The 12,124-nt window shown below is 45.3% G+C and overlaps 1 long non-coding RNA gene across 1 annotated transcript in view; it reads left to right on the plus strand.

Annotated features, from left to right (window-relative positions):
* The window catches only part of LOC109489330, a 192,824-nt gene extending 189,057 nt beyond the window's left edge, over positions 1–3,767 (plus strand). Inside the window, exon 3 of the long non-coding RNA XR_002142284.2 lies at positions 3,596–3,767. This is a non-coding gene — a long non-coding RNA (uncharacterized LOC109489330). The remainder of the gene's footprint in view (positions 1–3,595) is intronic.
* Positions 3,768–12,124: the final 8,357 nt, after the last annotated feature.

Below are 12,124 nucleotides of genomic sequence, written 5' to 3' on the forward strand. Positions count from 1 at the left end.
GTATAACAGGTCTCTACGTAGAAAAAATGAAGGACTTTTGTTTGTTTGTTTCAAGAATTTCCATTCTAAAAAGAACACAAATCTTTCTGGAAGGACTAATACTGTCCAGGTTTGTGTAGGTAGGAAGTAGGAAAACATAAGAACCTTTTGCCACACTCACTTGTCCTGCTGGACTGAGTCACCCTTTAATAATATGGTTGACCAACTGATATTGCTTCTTTTATTAATGCACACAACAGGGTTGTACCTATTTACCAGGCACTGGAAATACAAAGAATAAGAAGTTATAAGGCTTCTTACCCATAGGAGCTCTCAGACTTACGGGGAAGACAAACATATGGACAGATAAATTATGCTAAAATTTTGAGTTAGTATAGAAATATAACTGTGCTCAGTGTGAGCCTATAAGGCAGAGCTGTTCTGTCTGTGTAGGGGAATTGGAAGACTTGAGAACTAACCGTATCATTTTACGTGTGTGGACTTGCATGTATAAGCGTGTATGTGCCAATGATTATGTATACATGCGCATATACCTACATACGTACACTGGGCTCCTTCGTCATTCAATGAGATGGGAACAGGGTGAGAAGCACTCCCTCTCATGCAACTGGGGCAGCAAGACAGACAGACATGGGGGGACTCTGAGGAAAGGATGTTTTCCAGGGGACTAAATGAAATAACAGAGTGGACTAGTGCAGAGGGTTAACGCCACACATCCGATGTCAGACCACCTGGATCTGAATTCCAGCCCTAACACTTACCTTGGGCTGGTCACTTGAATTAGCACTGCCTCACTTCCCTCATCTCTAAAATGGGGATACCAATTGTCGTACTCGAAGTGTTTTATAAGGATGAAATGAATGTAGGCAGTTGGTTAGCAATGTTTTCAGGGCAAAGCAATTTCTTTTTACATCCCCACCCCTAAGCTTTTAACCCAAAACATTTCCAATTTATGAGTGTTGTGCTGTGTCACCCAGATCCCCCATTCAGAACTGAAGTCAGTCAGTCGTTTGACACCCTGAGTTGGGGGCAGAGGGAGTTAACAGCCCTGCCCCCTCACCCTAACAGGGACCATCCAGGAAGGGCCATCCCAGCTCCAAACTCCCAGAAGGATCTGCTCAGCTGAGTCTTTGTGTTTGCAACCCAGTCCAACTTCTTCCTCTGTCCAGTCCTGCTTCCTTCCTTCCTCCGACAGTGATAATCCCGAGAGCATGCCCTAATAATGCTAACCTCCATGCTAACCTCCATCTCAGAGTCAGCCTCCTGGAGAACTCAACTGGTAGCAATAGAAAAGTTGAAAGAATAAAATCTCATAGATCCTCCACTTAGATTTAATAATTCTTAATATTTTGCCAGAGTTTTTGCTTCCTCTCTCCCAGTCCCCTTCCTTCCCCACCTTTCCCATGAACCATTTTCAAAGTTAAGTTGCAAAGGGCATGACACTTAACTCCCAAATATTTGGGCATGTATTTCCTGAGAATAAGGACATTTTCCTCAAAATCACAGGCCATTATCATCCCTAAGGAAATTCCCAGTAATGCTATGATATCCAGTCACGTTCATATTTTCCCACTTGCTCCGAAATATGTATAATAACTGTTTGTTTTCCAACCAGGATTCAATCAAGGCTCATAAGCTATGTTTGGATGTTGCAAGGTTTTAGTCTCTTTTAATACAGAATTTTTTTTTTTTGATGTGATGTTGAATTTTTGGAGTCAGGTCATTTTTCTTATAGAATGTCCCACACCCTGGGTTTTCCTGATTGCATCCTATGTATCATTTCATCTCTTCTTATATCCCCCATCTTTCCTATCACTGAGGCACCTTCCCAGGTGCTGTTTCATATTTCATGTTGCATGCCTTGCCATAAATGATGCCCACCTGGGTCCCATGGGTAAGGTAGTGGCTACCCGATCATTCCATCATAAAGATCTGTCCTTTTTGTAATTAATAATTAAAATGTGGATTGATACTTGGTACTGGCCAAACAGTCTGCTCCCCTGCCCTCTTTGACCCCTTGGGGTCCATGGTCTTTACCTGAAACAGTTATCCTATTAAGGATATAAAACAGCGATTTTCTATTTCTGGGATTCATCCCACTTTTATTTACCTGGCATTCTTCTGTAAAAGAGGGCTTTCCTCCCTGTCCCATGATGCTCCTTCTCTTTCTTTGTGTTGATTACTCCTATGGACATGGACTTTTTTTAAAAATTTGATTTGGCCAGTATGGGCCCTGTAAGCTGGTTTTTGAGTATTTTCGGTGTGAACCCCTTAGTCTCCGAGCACTTCCTTGCTCTCTGGTATAACGAGATTTCATAAGCTTGTAGGTCCCCCTGTGCTTTTACTTCTCCAGTCCTGAAATCAGTGTTTTTGTTTTTGTTTTGTTGTATTGTGTTTTGTTGTGGTTATTGTTTGTTTTTTTAAGTGAGGTCTGATCTTTTTAGTGGGAAATGATATTTAGAATCTAAGATCCAGGACTGGGTATGTCCATTGCTACTGACAAGAAAACACCTTTTGAAAACCAAAATCTTATTCAAAAACCCAAAAAGTAAAACATAAAGAAGTGAGGCTTTTAATTTGGAATTGAGAGGTCTATCCCTAGAAGTCCAGCAGAGAAGGGGTGACCAGAAAGGAACAGTTTCTGCTTCTTAAGCTGTGAACTTTTTTTCAGGAGAGATCAATGTCCCACAACTTAAAAATGAATGTTCCATTATTGCGCTCCAGGGATCAGAGAACGTTTGCTTTCATCCAGAATAGAAAGCATTTATTGTCATCATAATTGATGAATGCCAACTTGAACAGAAGAGAGATTTCAATTAAGAGGTTTCTGTATGTGGAAAATTCTGAATTTGAAAAAGTCATAGACATCAACCATCCAATTTTTCCTTTGTTTTAACATTGATTTTTTTTCTTTCTTTTGTTAAGGGAGGTATTGGTGTTTGTACGCAGGGAAAAAGCTCTGTATTGATTTTTATGCACGAATTATTTTTTTCATCAGGATACAAGAGGGAAAATAGTGTAACAGTGAGAAGAATGTTATTCTCTTCCTGATAATTAGGTCTCCTTAAATATAAGAAATTATACCCTGTTCTCTTGTGATGAGAAGCAGGGCACCAGGACTCCTATTATTGCTTTACTTAGAAGCACTGAGACATATGAATGGACTTTTTATTAACAACAATTAAGCTGTGAGGCTGTGATGGAGAAAGAGAAAGGCAGGAGAGTACAAACAGTATAGAAATGGTTTCCTTTTCACCGTTGAAATCCTTTGCAGTGACATTCTAGAAAATGCCGAGAGTCCTCTATGGGGAGAGTTGGTCACTATTTTAAAGGTGGCTTGAAATACATGGGCTAATCTAGGAGAGAAGACTAAACCCAGGCTAAGACTATAATTGGGAAAGAGTCAGCAGTCACTCCTGTTAGGCAGGATAGGGGAGAGGGGAACGTTTGATCATTTCTGTAGTCAGACAGTGTTCATGTTTTGTCTGTGTTCAGACATAGTTACGAAGTGGTCTTGTCTTTGTCTTGGTCCATCCTGGTCACAGAATGGCTTCATCTGATGTTGACACTCTGTGAAATGCTTTATGTTCAACAGGAGAACACCAAGGCCTCACTGAGAGTGTCAGACGAGTCTGGATGGCAGGGGTTACATGCTGTCCCTCAACCGAGTGCCATCTCACCCGGGACCCATCATAGCCCATGCAGGACCCATCGGTTCATCTTCTGCTGCAGCGTTCATAGTTCTAGAGCCTGGACCTTGGATGCAAAAGTAGGTAAATGCAGGTTGTTGCTTCCTACTTCTCTCTTTTTCTGCTTCTTTGTGTATGGGCCAAATATAACCATTCCTCATCTCCCACATTTATGTGTCCTCAGTTGAAGTGAGCGTCAGATATTAACTAGGGTTCCTGAATCCTAACTCTAAACTCCCTGGTGAGAGAATATGATTCACCTGGGTACATCAGGTGACCACACCTGTGGTCAGTGACTTTTGACTAGGAGGGAAGGATTGTGGAAGAGAAATGTCGTTCCCCAGGCCTGTCTGTAAAGATCAATCCTTAGGGAAGGAGGTCATATGCTGGGCATTGCCTAGCACAGGGACAACTTACCCAGGTCCCATGTTAGGGACCTCAACAATACGGTAGAATAATGAAGCTAATACCTTGCATGGCTTCTGTGCTTTAGAGAAGCAAAAAGCCTTTCCGTCATCATTGTTAATCCTTCTGACCACCCTATGAAATGAATATGATTTATTTCCACTTAAAAGGGAATATGGTGAGAATCAGAGGAATTTAGAGAGCATCTCAAGTCTATACACCATTACTCTAGAATTGGAACTAGAACCCAGACTTCATGATGACCGGGATAGCTCTCCCTCCATAATGAGTGTGAGATCTTTCCCCAGACCTGGGGGCACACTATGGTAGGTCACGGGGAATTTGCTTGAGGCGAAATAACTAGTACAAAAGCCGAACCAGGTGTCAGTCTCAGCTGTCTGACTCAGAGCCTAGTATAGAAGTAACAGAAGACTCAAGGGACGGGAGGAGTGGGAAATCACAGAGAGAACGGATGGTTTCTCCTCTCCAAGGGGTGAGAGGTGGTGGAAAAGGGAAGAAGGAGACGCAAGGAAAGGCGACTTCTCTGACACAGGGCGGGTTTTGATAAAGCACAGGAACCATCACTGAGGACAGAGAAACCATCAAATGGTCTCCCATGGAGGCCTGGGGGCCAATGGATTGGAAATGTGAGGAAGTCGAAGCAGGCAGGCGTGATGGGGGTCAGTTGAGGGTTACGACGATGGTGCAGCCTCTTCTACCATCTGGTCTTGTGCCGAGAGATTAAAGTGACTCTCTTACTTAGGGGAATAGGGAGAGTAATGGAAGTAGGGCTGAAATTCCCTCCAGCCCTCAGCTCTTTGAACTATGATTTTAATAAGCTCCACAAGGCCAGGAGACCCTATAAAATTGTCTCTGGAGCTGCAACTTTCTCCTGTTCCCAGTGGCGGGAGCAGTTTTTCATTGAACTATTTTTGTATTTTATGAATTTTGTTCTTTCTTATTTAAGTGAGCTATTCTTGGGGAAAATGCCCCAATAGCTCAGCCCTTTCTGCAAAGCCTGGCACTGTAGCCATTAGCACGGTGGATGTCCCGGATGTCCTGGGGGCTCACACTGTCCTCATCAAGACTCTAAGCAGACACAGGCTTTGCCTCGGGCCCTGGGAGCATTTGTAAAGTTCCTGGGTTGTCTCCCACTGGATGTTCAGAGGACTGATGAGGAGCCGGTTAGACCACGCCCAGGTGTACAGCAGGTGGAATCTGAAAGGGCACATGGATTTTTAGGGAAGTTTGGTACAAGAAGGTGAGAGCCCCCAGTAAGAAGAGGACAAATTTAGTGGTTCTCAGGGAATTTGTTTTTCCTCTTCAGGTTTCCATTTTTAAAAAAAAGGAGGCAATTTGTTGTTTTTTGGTTTCTCACTCTGGGAGCTGGAGCTGATTTTAAAGGATTAGTTAATTAATCAGTTCAGTTCTGGCCTTCGTCTCAGGGCACAGATGTTCCCTCACTGCAGGGGGAGAGCCTCTGGCTTGGTGGGTGGGAGGGACTCACGAAGGGGAGTATTCCAGCTCTCAGACAAAGACCCACAGCCCCCTCTGTTGTCTGAAAGAGTTGGGGGAGGGGCTCACAGGGGCCAGTCCTTGCTGGGAAACCTTGTGGGGGCCGGGGGGCAGGCCAGCACACTCCAGTTCTGGGGTCTGTGTGCACCATCCGAGACCCAGCACATGCCTGATCAATGAATGGACAACTCCACTCAAATGATGCCCCTTCCTACCCCATGGCGCTCTCATGCCAAATGTTTAAGCCTTTTAAATTTGTCTCTGGCACCCCATCGTCCCCTTTCAGCATCCCCTCAGTGGCCCACTTCCACTGCGGGATGACCCAAGTCCAGCCCTTCCACCCCTGCCTGCTATAACTTACTCGCGTCCATGTCCCTGTTGCCCCCACCCACTTATTCCCTTCCAGTTGCAGTCATTCTCCTTAACATCATGCAAACACCACAGTGGGCTTAGAAAGGCAGGAACAGAAGCCCTGTTCTGGGAGCTCAGTTACATTATAATCTTGCTCCACTGACCTGGAGTCAGAGCTCTCTGTGCTTCGTCCATCAAGACCTGGGCTGATCCTTCTCTACTGGGACCCCATGATTTTCAGACCATTCAGTTTGTTCCTCTCTCCTTTCACGAATCCACAGACTTTGTCCATTTGCTGGAAGTCAAAGGCTAAGTGTCTATGCTGTGAGGAGACTCAAAACCCTCACACTGCTGTGTAGCCTTCAGACTCCCAGGCTGGGGTTCACTGCCATCCTGGCAACGAAAGGAGCTTTAATCCTACAAAGCCCCTCCCTGGACATCTGTCCAACTTCTTTCCATCCTGGCTCAAACCCAACAAAACTGACAATTTCGCTGCAGGGCTCCTGGCCCGACCCTCTCCCTGGTGCCTTCTGTCACCTCTGACTCATCTGGGACTTAGGGACAGGCCCTGGGAAGGGGGTGGACCTCAGGTGAGCGCCTGTACTCATTCATTCATGGAGCAATCGTATTCATTTCTGGATTGCTTTTCCACAGCCCTCAGAAGATCTGCTTCCTAAATAGAACTGCAGTTTTTCTCTCAAAGGGATTAAAATTAGACAACTTTGTTCTCTAGTCTCATTTCTTGCCTCAAGATTGCAACGATATAGATGGAGGTTGTCACTTTCTCCATCCCAAGTTGACCATAGAAACAGCATTTGCCTCATTAATTTTTCTTTTAGCACATGGAATAAAACATATCTGTTTCTATCAACATTTCAGGTTTTAGGTTTCTGCAGCCTTACAATGAACAGATGTGCTGCAGCCTATAAAGAAAACAGGCGCGGAGGCCGTGTGTGTGTGTGTGTGTGTGTGTGTGTGTATGGATGGCTGTGTGTCCTCGTTCTCTTGCCACAGCCATAAAACTTCCCGAAATTATGAAAGGAAGGGCTGGGCTTTCAAAGTACAGAAAGACGACCTTGCCTGGTTCTGTGAAGTGACCGTGTGTATTTAGCGGTACTGAGTGAAGAGGTTGAAGGCCATGGGACTAAGTGGTGGAGACTCGTCCGGAAGTCAGAGGCAAAAGAGAGGATGCTTGGTGTTAAGGCTCTGGGTCCTTCCTCTGCCCCCACCATGAAAAAGGTTTTCAGACCTGAACTTTAGGATCACATTCTGGTGTCCCATTACTTCCCATACCCCAAGTTCCTCAAAGATGGTCGCTGGGGACACAGCTTTTCAGCAAAGTACTGAATTTATGAGAGAGTAGAGGGCAAAAATTATTTTAATTGTCAAGCTAAGGAAATGTGAGTACGACCTGCTCTCAGCCAGGTCAGTTACAGAGGTGGTTCTTCTATCCTTTACCCGCCTTGCGGTCATCCATGCTCTTGTAATTCTAACCCAGCAATCCCTTCAATATGCTGCTGAAAATTACACCTCAAGATGTGGGAGGTGCCATATTCTCTGATGAATCTCCTGTCTTTTTCTGTATTCCAGGTAGACACTATCTTCTCTTTAGCTGGGATCCACTGGTATTTATCATTTGTTTGGAAGAATAAAAACCCTAAAGTGTAAAACCTGATGTCCATGTAAGCAAAGATGGCTTATAGACAGGGCTAGTGAAGCAAGAGTGAGCCTGAATGTCACACATTTCATTGGTGCGGTAGCCATGGGGACTAAATTCAGAGCGCTTGTATCTTGGGAAAGCCCTCATAAATAGTGAGCTGATAATCGAGGAAGGGCTGGTGGAGAACCAAGGCAGTAAATTCTACTCTAAGGCATATGAGAAGTCTTTTTCTTGGTTGGAAGAATTTAGGAGGACTGTGGGGGTGGGGCATATAGAAATAGAGGGGGTCAGGGGTGGGGATCGAGCTCGTGGTTTGTTATGATCTCCTTTTCAGGGCTCAAATTGACTCCAGAGTATTTTCTGCCCACTCCAGCATTCTGAAATATGTAACATTATACATATATAATAAAATCATCAGTCCTGCTCTTATTATGAAAACAAAATACAATTTCACCAATTCCCCAGCTCTGGTTATATTTCAAGATTTGATTAATTTTTGATTTTTCGTCGTTCTCCTTTTGAGTAATCATCGCATTACTCAAAACATTTCTTTTCACAGTGGAAGATGCCGTGTCTGTCTCTAATTTTGGCAGAAAGCTGGGAAGGTGAGTTGGTGGAGCAACAGGAGCTGGGCCGCTCAGCCGGCCCCGTGGCTCAGCAGATGCCCGGGTGCTAACAGAAGGAGAAGCTGCTGAGCCCTGACGCTCTGCTGCAGACACTGATGGGGAGACTATTTTCATCAAACGCAGCATGATTCAGTAGCTGGCCCTGAAACCGTGGAAAAAGTAAGGGTTACCTAGCACTCTGGATCCCCTGAAAAATATCTTAATGTTGTCTTGATCATAATGTTTCTGCATGGCGCGGTGTTTCCCAAGCGTGTTGGAGAGAATCTGTGGCCCGCACAATGTCTTGAAGCAAAGGGTTTCTGTACCACGAGGGTGGGAAATGCTGTGTCTGATAATCCCTCTGGGACACTTGTGATGTGAAGAACATACCACTGGCTCTGAGATGCCCTGCGCAGAAATGTTGGTCCAGTTTTATTTCACCCAGAACTTCCCCAAGCAGTTTGGCCATGCTTCTCGACGAATCTCCCGCCACTGTGCCACAGCAGGCCTGTCCCAGGCACATCTACCTCTGGCGAGTTCTGAGCAGAAACTCTCATCTCTCAAACTCCTGAGCCATTGCTCGTACTGTCTCCCCTGCGTGGCAGGGTGCCTCCCTCCCTTCCCCCTCCTGTCACCTGCCTTGCTAATTCTTACAGTTTCTTTCAGATTCAGTGTGAGGGCCACCCTCTCTGGGAAGTCCTCCCTGATCCCTGATTGGACCGAAACCCTCTTTTCTGGGCTCTCAGAGCACACGTGCATTTCTCTGCTAGCACCCAGGACACTGCATTGTGATTACATACCTTCCACTGAGGCTTCTTGAGGGCAGGGGGTCCAGCTGACTCCTTTTTCTTTTCTCAGAGTCGAGTATAGCATTGGGGTTAAGGTCACAGCAATGGAATGTATAAATGAGAATTAATGAGATAGTATGTGTGAAGTGATGGAGTCCACCTTCCCAGTGCCTTTTCTGGCTTGGGGAGGCAGGGATTACCCCAGTCACGGGGATTCACGCTCTTTCCGCAGGGCTCCCCAAATACATCCCCTCTCTCTGGGCTGCAGAAATATTTATGGCAAGAGCTTGCATAAGAAGGCTCATGTCATCTCTTGTCAATGAAAGCTCCCAGAAACTTTATCTATTGATGAACTGACCAACCGCGTCAGAACCTGTATTTCAAAATAAGATCTTAAGTGATTTGCCTGCAGTTAAAGGCTGAGAAATACTGCTCTTAGGCACAGCAGGACTGGATAAGTTACTACGAGTTAAGGCCCATTTCCAAAGACTTTAACAGAAGGACCCTGGAGGTTGTAAAAAAATAATAATAATAAACATCTAAGAAAGTAGGTTAAGTGAATTTGAAGGCAGTAAAAATAAACAGGCATTGTTCTAGGTGCTCTTGTATGTATTAACTCATTTAATTTTCCTATTACCTACCCAAATGTAAACAGTGGAATACATAGGGTAACTAGCCTGTTTTGAGCCTGATCCATTTAAAAAAATATATTTTTGAAATAATTATAGACTCAGAGAAAATTGCAAAAGCAGTACAGAGAGGTCCCATGTACCCTTCATCCAGCTTCCCCCAAAGGTAGCATTTGATGTAACTCTGGTACAATTTCAAAGCCAGGAAGCTGACATCTACAGACCTTATTCAGTTTTCGCCAGTTTTTACATGTACTTGTGTGTGTGTGTGCACGCACACGCTAGCTCTATATAATTTCTTCACATGTAAAGATCAGTGGATCCACTCCCGCACACGTTCAGAACTGTGCATCACCACAGAGATACTCCCCCACACTGCACCTTTATGAGATTGGCCCATTTTTGGAAGAGCAGTTGGCAGGTGGGGCAAATCCTCAGGTTAACCACTGATAGCCATCATATGGCCTGGACATAGCCTGTAGAATTGTGCAACCATCCGTGGGGCTCCAGGACATAGCGCCAAGAGTTAGCAGAACCTCCCAAAATGTATCTACCAAGCATGTGCAGAGCTTCCCTGACCTGCCAGTGTGAACAAAAGCAACACATGTCAAAAGCCCAGGGGAGCACTTCCAGCAGTTCAGGAAGTAGCCAGACTTCCTCCCTCTGACCCTTTCCCCTGGGGACCCTCCTGCCCCCAACACCCTGGGACTACAAAGAACAACGTCCTATGTTGGTGAAAAGCTTTTCTCTATGAGCAGTTTATGAGGGAAATCTGCCATGTACAGGCCATAATTCAACCCTGCATCCTGCTGGATCACCCTTGGCCACCAATTGTTGCTCAGATAGTTGACCTCCTCCCTTGTTCAGACTGACAGCTACAGCACGGTGGCAATGAGGAGTCAGTCCCCGGGATGGGACCCTGAATCTGAGGGTCCTCAATCTTCCCCTGGGGGGAAGGCGTCCCCCAGCCTGGTGCCTGGCTCAGGGTAGTCACCGGAAGAGCTTCTGCTAATTGAGCACTTTCTGTATGGCGGGGATGGTACTACACTTCATTATTTCATTGTCCCATTGAATCCTCAAAGCCAAGCCGTCTCAGTCTAAGGTCAATGTTCCCCAACCGCTCTCCTCCACTGTCACTCCGGTCACCCCGTGATTGGGAATTCTTTGTTGTCACATTTATTGCCTATATCCCTTTATAATCCTAAACCACACCTTGATCTCTCTTCCCCTTTCACTTTCACCTTCTGGGCACATCCTGTTATACATGACAACAGTCAGCTTTTCTGAACCCCAACTGTACTTCTTTATTCTTTTGGTCCCCATAGAAGATTAAGACCAGAGGTCAGCCTTGCACATGTTTGGAAGCAAGGTGCCATTTGTGAGGAGCCGGGGCGCAGTCCTTTACACTTGCTCACCCTATGTGTGTTTGCAGAGCATTTTCACATGGAGGGGCTCATGGGATCCTTACAAAAGTCCAGCAATGTATGCGCAACAAGGGAACTCATGTCCAGGAAGTCCAGTGTCAGCTAGGAAGTCTTCTGGCTCCAAACCCCATGTTCAGTTCGCCCCACTATGCTCACAGAAGCCAAATTTTCAGACTGGCTTTAAAGAGGAGGGGGTGGAGTAACATCACTGAGAAAGCCGTGCCCACCTACAAAATATGCATTCCATAACGCTGAACTTGAAAATAATTATTTTTAGTTATCTGAGCCAAAACGTCCTCCGCTGTTTACATTGTGTGACGCGTGCCCTACAAACTGTCCTAAGACAGTGTTACTGCGTCTTATCTACTTGGCAATCTTAAAACAGAGACAGGGCAGATGAATGAGTGGTCATATAATTAAGTTATCATCTAGACTGGGACAGTTTTGAGAGTAAAAGGAGGCCCTGTCACTGATTACATCAGGGCATCAGTCATAATCCTGGGCTATCCCTGTGTGATCTGGGACATGTGAACACTCTGCACATGGGAAAGTTGAAATCTGGAGTTTAGGGAACTCGTCCTGTTACATGACTGCTAAGTGATGGTGTGTGGATTTAGGCTCAGACCAATCCCAGGGCATGAACTTTTAGCTGCTATGCTGGGCCTAGTGGCCTCTCTGTTTCAGTGCACGTTTGGCGACCTCCAACCTGTGAGCTCCTAGGTATCAGTGGAGACACAGCCCCTGACGTGGAAAGAAGCAGGATTTCACAGAAAGTCAGTTGGGGCTCATGAAGTATGAGCACCCCAACGTGTGTTCTAGGATTGTCAGTTGGTTTGGGAGAGTGCCAACGTCAGGGCAGCTCCTCAACCTTTTCCCTGCCGTACCACTCCTTACAAAGTGATTCTGGGTAAACGATGTCAGGTTTCATGGATGATGCCATAGATAAAGATTTTTTTAAACTCCTTGGTGAAGCACAATAATTTCCCCCATCTTTTAAGTGAAACAATCTATAGACAAGAGCACTTTCTGAAATGTCAAGTGTCAGATGGAGCATTCAT

The sequence above is a fragment of the Ailuropoda melanoleuca genome, chromosome 8 (assembly GCF_002007445.2).
Source record: "Ailuropoda melanoleuca isolate Jingjing chromosome 8, ASM200744v2, whole genome shotgun sequence".
Lineage (NCBI taxonomy): Eukaryota > Metazoa > Chordata > Mammalia > Carnivora > Ursidae > Ailuropoda > Ailuropoda melanoleuca.